Below are 8037 nucleotides of genomic sequence, written 5' to 3' on the forward strand. Positions count from 1 at the left end.
TTTTATTTGAGTATTGAGTATGAATGTGCCTAATACGTAAGTGTACATGAATCTCATTTCTTATAACTTGTCAACATGTATTTTCAGAATAAGCATGTGTGTGTGTGTGTGTGTGTGTGTGTGTATTAAAATTAATATATCAACCTAAGACTGCTATCAAAAAGGCTGTTTAGAGGATTGTTTCTAGAAACTTGGTTTTCAAGTGAGTTTTCTCCTTTGCCAGAACTGACAAGAGAAATTTTCTCTGTGTCCAGACCTCTTGAGCATGTTTACTGATTGCTATAAATTGGAGTTGGTTTGATGGCAGCTAACCACAACAACAGACTACACACGAATGTGGTTTATGTTGAACACCTGCTATCCTAGGAGTTTGGAATTTTGGTATGTGCTAAGCAGTTGTTTTAAACGGAACAAGGAGATCCTGTGTGGTTTAAATTCAAGAAAGATGTGTCAGGCTTACATCCTCTCACCATACTTAATCAATCTGCATGCTGAACAAATAGTCAAAAAAACTGGGCTATATATTTCTCTTCAAGAAGAATGCAGTATTAAGACAGAAAGAAGACTCATTAAGTACTTGTAACATGCAGAGGACACAACTTACTTGCTAGAAAGGAAGAGTATTTGAAGCATTTACTGAAAAAGATCAGACTACAACTTATACTATGGATTACACTTTACCATAAAGAAAACAAAATTTTTCATGATAGGACCAATAAACAACATCATGATAAGCAGAAAAAATGCTGAAGTTGTCAAAGATTTAATTTAACTTGGATTCACAATCAATTCTCATGGAAGTAGTCGTCAAGAAATCAAATGATGAATTGTATTGGACAAATCTGAAAGGATTACTATGTTGTTGTTATGTGCCATCGAGTCGCTTGCAACTCATAGTGACCTTATGTACAATAGCCCTGAAACGATTTTATCCTGTGCCAGCCTTATTGTCTCTGATACACCTACCCTCATTACCTCAGTCACTAAATCAATCCATCTCATTGGAGGTCTTCCTCTGTTGTGCTGTCCATCCACCCTTTTAAGCATGGTGTCTCTCTCCAAGGAGTGGTCCCTTCCTTGCAAAATGCCCAAAATATGTCAGACAAAGCCTCAGAATCCTTGCCTCCAAAGGAGCAGCCTGGTTTCACCCTCTCCAGGATGAATCTGTTTGTTCTGCAGGCAATCCATGGTATATTCAATACTCTTCTCCAGTACCACAGCTCAAAGTTATCAATTCTTTTTTTATCATCCATAGTCATTGTCAGGCTTTCTGACACATAGCAAGTAATTGTGAAGACTATGGCCTGGATCTGACACACCTTAAGGTTCCAGACTGATGTCATTGTTCTTCAATATTCTATAGAGGTCCCTGACAGCTGACTTTTCCCAGTGCAATTTGTCTTTTGATATCCTGGCTGCTGGTACTAAGAGTGTTGACTGTGTAGCCAAACAAACTAAAGCTGTTAACAATCTCAGTCTCTTCACCATCTATCATAGTGCTGCCAATAGGCCCAATGGTGAGAATCATTGTTTTCTTGATGTTGAGCTTCAGTCCATATTGAAAGCTGCAGTCCTTGACCTTCTGCAGCAAGTGCTTCTGTTAAAAAATAAAAGTCAACTTGAGCACTAATGCATATCTGACCCGACCCAAGCCAAGGCCTTTTTAATTGCCATATTTGCATATAGGGAGCTCTAGTGTCTAGAGGTCAGGAGTGAAGCTACCAAGCCAAAGGTACATGGTTCAAATTTACCAGCTGCTCCTTAGGCGAGTCTTCTCCCATGTAATTTACTTCCTCTGAAGACCTGTTTTACGGTCAGCTATGAATCGGTTCTGGCTTGGCAATGATGAGTTGTTGATTTGTTACGGGTTTTGTTTTGTGTTTTTTTTTTTAAATATGCATGTGAAAGTTAAATGATGAATAAAGGAGACTGAAGAAAATGTCTTGGACTGTGGTGTTGTTGAAGAATACTGAAAAATATCAAGGACTTCCAGTAAAACAAACAAATCTATCTTGGAAGAAGTATCGACAGAATGCTTAAGATTGCAAGATTTCATCACATGTGCTTTGGGCACGTTATTAGGAGGGACCTGTCCCTAGAGAAAGACAGCATGCTTGGTAATCTGGAAGGTCAATGAACAAGAGAAAGATCTTCAAAGAGATGAACTGACACAGTGACTATAGCAAAGGGCTCATACAAACATGACTGTGAGGATGGTTTTGTTTGTTCTGTGTTCCTGGGGTCATTATGAGTCAGAACTGACTTGGAAGCATCTAATACAAACAGCAAAGGCAGAGGGTGCTGTGTGATCAACCTGCAATAAACAACTCGAGTGCAGAGCCTCTAATGAATTTCTCTGACAGATAAAATTCCATTGGAGTTGTCACATGTGTTGCCTCAGAATGAAGTGTATCTTGTCTTAAAATTAAGGTCTCTGTCACTGCGGAGGACTCTTGGAAGCTTGTGACTGTTGTTGTGGGCTATTGAGTTGGGAGAAGATTGCCCATCTTACTCCTCCAGGGAATCTGGTGGATTTGAACTACGTGCCTTTGGGATTACAGTCCAAATTCTTGCTAGCAGGCCACCAGAGGTGATGAAAATCATAAAGTGTAAGAGTATACAAGGACACTTCACTAAAGAAGACAATTCAGATGGTGAACAAACACATGAAGTGTTCAAAATCCCTAGCTCTAAGAGAGATGCAAATCAAAACAACTATGAGATGTCATCTCACCCTAGTAACAATAGAAAAATTCAACAAAGCAGCAAACAGCAAATGCTGACAAGGTTGTGGAGAAACTGAAACCCTTATTCACTGTTGATGAGAGTGTAAAATGGTGCAACCACTGTGGAAGGCAGCATGGCACTTTCTCAAAAAGTTGGAAATAGAAATACCATTTGACCCAGCAATTCCAGTAGTGGAAATAATACCTTAAAGAAACCATAACCACCACCCAAGCAGATATATACACACCCATGTTCATCGCAGCTTTGTTCACAATAGCAAAGAGTTGGAAGCAACCCAAGTCCCCATCAACAAACGAATGGCTAGAGAAACTGTGATATATTCACACAATGAAATACTATTCTGCATTGAAAAACAAAGAACTCATGAAATATTGCACAAAATGGGTGACCCTGAAGGACATTATACTTAGTGAAATATATCAGTCGCAAAGGACAAATACTGCATAGTGCCACTGTTGTAAAACAAGACTGACATCAGGGTGGGGGGTGGATCCTAAGAAGAGAGGGGATAAATTATGTATACTGCATTGAAACAGATGAGGGAGAGAACTGTTTAAAAGGGATATAGGATTAAGTATTATTTTCATAACAAGATTACAGAAAAAGAAATGCACATTAAAGTGGACTGTGGAGTTGGGAGGAGATTGTGTACCAGTGAAAGAATATTTTTTTTCTTCAAAGAGAAAAATGAACTGGAGGCAGAGGGGTCGGCAGGGAGGAAAATGTACAACAATGAATGAATGGGGAAAAAATTAAATGGAAAGAATATTTTGTAAAAAATATATATGTTGCATTAAAATAATTAAGAAAAACAATTTAAAAATATATATGGAAACATACAAAGTCACCATTTCAATGAAACATTTTATATTTTATTTGTGTAAGATAAAATGCTGCTTTTGTACTTGACCCTCTAGCCAATTTTCACAGGCTATAAATCTTCCATTTTTCTCCTACAGAGCAACTGGTAGATTTGAACCATGTGCCTTTAGGTTGGCAGCACAAGTCCTTACCACTGTGCCATGAGACCTCCAAGGTAAAACGTAGAAATAGATAAGTTTATTCTTATTTACAATACTATATCATTGACTATTGATGATTGACACTGCTAGTACAGTGTTTTGAACAAAAATTAAAATAATTTTTTTAATATTGTGCAATCCATTCAAAACTGTGGTGGGTGGGCTTTTTTCCTTGTGTTTTGTATAATCATTCATATACATGTTTTCATTCATGTACATTTTTTATACCATCATTTCTATACATTGTATTTTATGTCATTAATTACTATTGATTTATGATGTTTATAACCCTATCTCATCAAGTCCCCATTGTGCTTTTCCTGTTCCTTCACATCCCCCATCTGCCCATTAATTTCTGCTGTTCTAGTGATTTCATCTTCCTTCTTCAACACCGTTCTAACCTCTTTTTGTACAGTTATTCTTATCTTCTTCTTATTTTCTAATTTCAATAGCCCTTTGTTCTTATCTCAATTCTTCCCAGGGTTGATATTCCCTTATCCTGGTCCTTCTAGTGTCCATTGTTTGCATATTTTAAATTGTTCTCCCCTTCCCTTCCAACTCCTCAGTTACCCTTACCCTCCTATTTTTACAATACCAGCTTTTGGCAGTATTCTTTTGTGATTGAGTTACTTCACTCAATATAATGTTCTCTAGACTTTCCTGTATTGTATCTATTTTATGAATACTTTCTGTTCTGCTCTCTAGAAGGTAATGAATACTTTGTTCTTATTGTTGATTGCCATAGAGCAACTCATAGTGAACCTATGAACAAAAGACATGAAGCTTTTCTATGACTATTGTTTCTCAAAGTTTATAGAATTTCCAGAGGCATGTTGTTTAGGAAGTGAATGCCACTCTTACTTTCAAGTATCTTAGTGTGAATATATCAATTCCTCTTTCCATTAACTTCTTGTTAGGAATTTGGCTTTTTTTTCATTCTCTTGTTACCATGAATAACACTGCTATGAACATAGGTGTATATTTCTTCTTTTATGCCTTTGCTCTGATTTTCTTGTGGTATATTCCTTGTAGTGGCGTAGATGTGTCATATGGGATTGCTGTGTTCACCTTTTTAAAAAAGAATGCCAAACTGCCTTCCATAGGTAATGATTATACCATTTTACAGATTATACCATTTTACAATCTCACCAGCAATTCATGAGAGTTCCGATCTCCAAATCCTTTACAATAATTATTGTTTGTTCACCTATTAAACTTAGTTACTGCTGCTGGAGTGAGATGATATCATATTGTTATTTTGATTTATATCTTTCTGACTGCTAGTGATTTTTATACTTCTTCCTGTATATATTGGCCATCCAAATATCCTCCTTCATGAAGAGTCTTTTCATGTCGTTTGGGGAATAGGGTTATTAGTCTTCTTCTGATAAAGGCCCTATAGTATTGCGTAAATTTTCGTCATGAGACCCTTGTCTGAGATGTTGTTGCCTAGTATTTACTGCCAGTCTGTGAGCTTTATTTTCACACTATTTGAAAAGTGTTTTTGATGCACACAGGGATTTAATTTTTAGAAGGTTCCATTTATCAATTTTAACCTTTCCTGGCTGTGCATTTTCAACTGTGTTTGTAAGCCTATTTATATCATGGACTGGGGCTTCTAAATTTTTTCCTAATTTGTCTCTGATGATTTTTATGGTGTTTGGTTTTACTTCTAGGTCTCTAATCCACTTTTACTTGGTTTTTGTGTGTCTGGTGTGAAATGTAGATGTTATTTGAGTTTTCTACAAGTAGATGGCCAGTAAAATGCCAGCTAGTACCCTTTGTTAAAGAGGCTGTCATTTCCCTACTTAATAGGTTTTGTTTCCTTGTTAAATTTCAAATGATCTTAAGTATATGGGTTGATTTCTGGGTTTTCAATTTTATTCCATTGGTTTATGTGTCTGTCACTGTACTGATAACATGCTGTTTTGGTTATTATGACTATATATAGGATTTTCAAATCAGGGAGTATGATGCCTCCTACTTTTTATTTTTCAGAAGAGCTTTGCTTTTTCAGGGTTTCATTTCTTTCCCATTTGGAAATTGTCTTTTCTATACTCTTGAAGAATAAGTTTGCTATCTGTTTTGGGATTGTGTTGAATCTGCAAATTGCTTTTGGTAGGATTGTCATTTTCACAATGTCGAGTCTTCCTATCAATGACCAGGGAATATTTTTCCAATTAATTATATCTCTTATTGTTTCTATAGTCGTATTTTGTAGTTTTCCGTGTATAGGGGTTTTTGTGTCTCTAGTTAGGTTTGTTGTTGTTCTTGTATACCGTAGAGTCAGAACTGACACATAGCTGATCCCCTTGTGGGTTTTCAGAGGCTGTAAATCACAAGTGAGAAGATTCTTAGCTTTCTCTCACAGAGCATCTGGTCTGTTTGAACCATGTGCCTTTGGGTTGGTAGTATAGCTCTTTACCACTAGGCCACTAGAGTTCCCTGGTTAAGTTTATTCCTAAATATTTCATCTGTGATTGAGTATTGTGAATGCTATTGTTTTTCTTGTTTGCTGTTCCATGCTTTTTTGTTGTTGTTGTAAAGAAAGCCAATGCTTTTTGAAAGTTGATCTTGTGCCATGCCACTCTATTAAACTGGTCTTCTAGGTTCAGTGGCTCAGTGGCAAGGGATTCTGCTGCCAGTGTAAATGTGTATGTTTTGAATCCACCAGCTGCTCTGTGAGAGAACCATAAGCAATATCTTTCTATGTGATTTACTGCTTTTGAACCAACTGAGGAGTTAGCTATGGGTCAGTTTTTACTCAATGGTGCACAACGACAACAATAGATCTAGTAAATGGGTTTTTAAAAAAATCTTTAGGGTTTTTCTCTGTTAATTATCATATCATCTGCATATAGCAACAGTTTTACCACTTCTTTGCCAATTTGAATGCTTATTTCCTTCTCTTATCTTATTGTCTAGCAAGTACTTCCACTACTACATTGAATAGGAGGAGTGATAGTAGGCATCCTTGGCTAGTTCCTGTTCAGAAGGAAATGTCTTTAATCTTTCTTCATTAAGAATGATGTTGGCTCTTGGGTTTGGTTATATACTCTTACTATGTTGAGGAAATTCCCCTCTATTCCTATTTTGTTGAGTGTTTTAATCAGAAAGCGGTGTTGGATTTATTAAAGGCTTTATCTGCATCAACTGATAGCATCCTGTGGTTCTTTTTCTTTGCTTTACTAATGTGATGAATTACATTAATTATTTTTCTTATGTTGAGCCATCTTTGCACATCTGCTGTGGATACCACATGGCCAAGGATTTAGTTATGGAGTTTTGCATCTATGGTCATGAGATCATGAGAGATACTGGTCTATAATTTTCTCAGGTTGCTTTTTTTTGTGATGTCTTTGCCTGGTTTTGGTATAAGGATTATACTTGCGGCCTTTGGGAGTGTTCTTTCTATTTTCTATCTTTCAAAATAATTTAAAGAGAATTGGTGACAGTTCTTTTCTAAATGTTTGGTAGAATTCAATCGTGAAGCAGACTGGGCCAAGACTTTTTCTGTTTTGTTGGGAGTCTTTTTAACTACTTACTTGATTTCTTCGTGTGTGTGTGTGTGTGTGTGTGTGTGTGTGTGTGTAGACAATCTGTCTTTATTGCTGGACGGCTGGTGCTCAGGAGATCTTGGTGGGGCGGGTACACTCCTTCTTTGCCATCACCGTCTTCTTAGGGCTGTGCAGGATGCCACTGGCCATGCAGACGGCAGCCATGCACAGTGGATCGGGTCGGCACTTGTTTTTGACAATCATGTGGCGGATGCTCCTGAGTGTGGCCCGGGCGTTCTTGTGAATCGTGGTGCGCACGTAGGAGGTGGCCGCCTTCCTCGGGCCTGACCTGTGCTTCATCACCACCACAACCCCCTTGTTGTCGGGGGCCGGCTCCACGCCCACGGTCCTGCAGTGGATCAGCCCGGTGTAGAGGAGGGAGTTGCGGGCTTTGAGGTTATCGGGCTCTATGCTGTAAGTGGGCTTGTTCCTCTTAATCAAGAAGCTGGTGCAGTTACGCACGACCATCCATTACATATGAGCAGACATGGCTACAGCTCTTCTGCAGAGGCATGATTTCTTCTTTTGTGATAGTTCTGTTCAAGTGTTCGACTTCTGTGCCATATTGGGTAAGGTGAGGATTTCTAGGGATCTGACAATTTAAACTTTCAAATTTGTTGGAGGTTTTCATAATATTCTATTACTATAATTTTAATTTCAGGTCTTTCTGTTGTGATGTCACATCTTTTATTTCTTAGTTGAGTTCTTTG

General features: G+C 37.7%; 1 pseudogene; it reads right to left on the bottom strand.

Annotated features, from left to right (window-relative positions):
- Positions 1-7396: 7396 nt before the first annotated feature.
- Positions 7397-7816, bottom strand: LOC102848643 (annotated as a pseudogene).
- Between the last annotated feature and the right edge of the window lie 221 nt (positions 7817-8037).

The sequence above is a fragment of the Elephantulus edwardii genome, unplaced genomic scaffold (assembly GCF_000299155.1).
Source record: "Elephantulus edwardii isolate Elephantulus edwardi_28Jun2011 unplaced genomic scaffold, EleEdw1.0 scaffold00297, whole genome shotgun sequence".
Taxonomy (NCBI): Eukaryota; Metazoa; Chordata; class Mammalia; order Macroscelidea; family Macroscelididae; genus Elephantulus; species Elephantulus edwardii.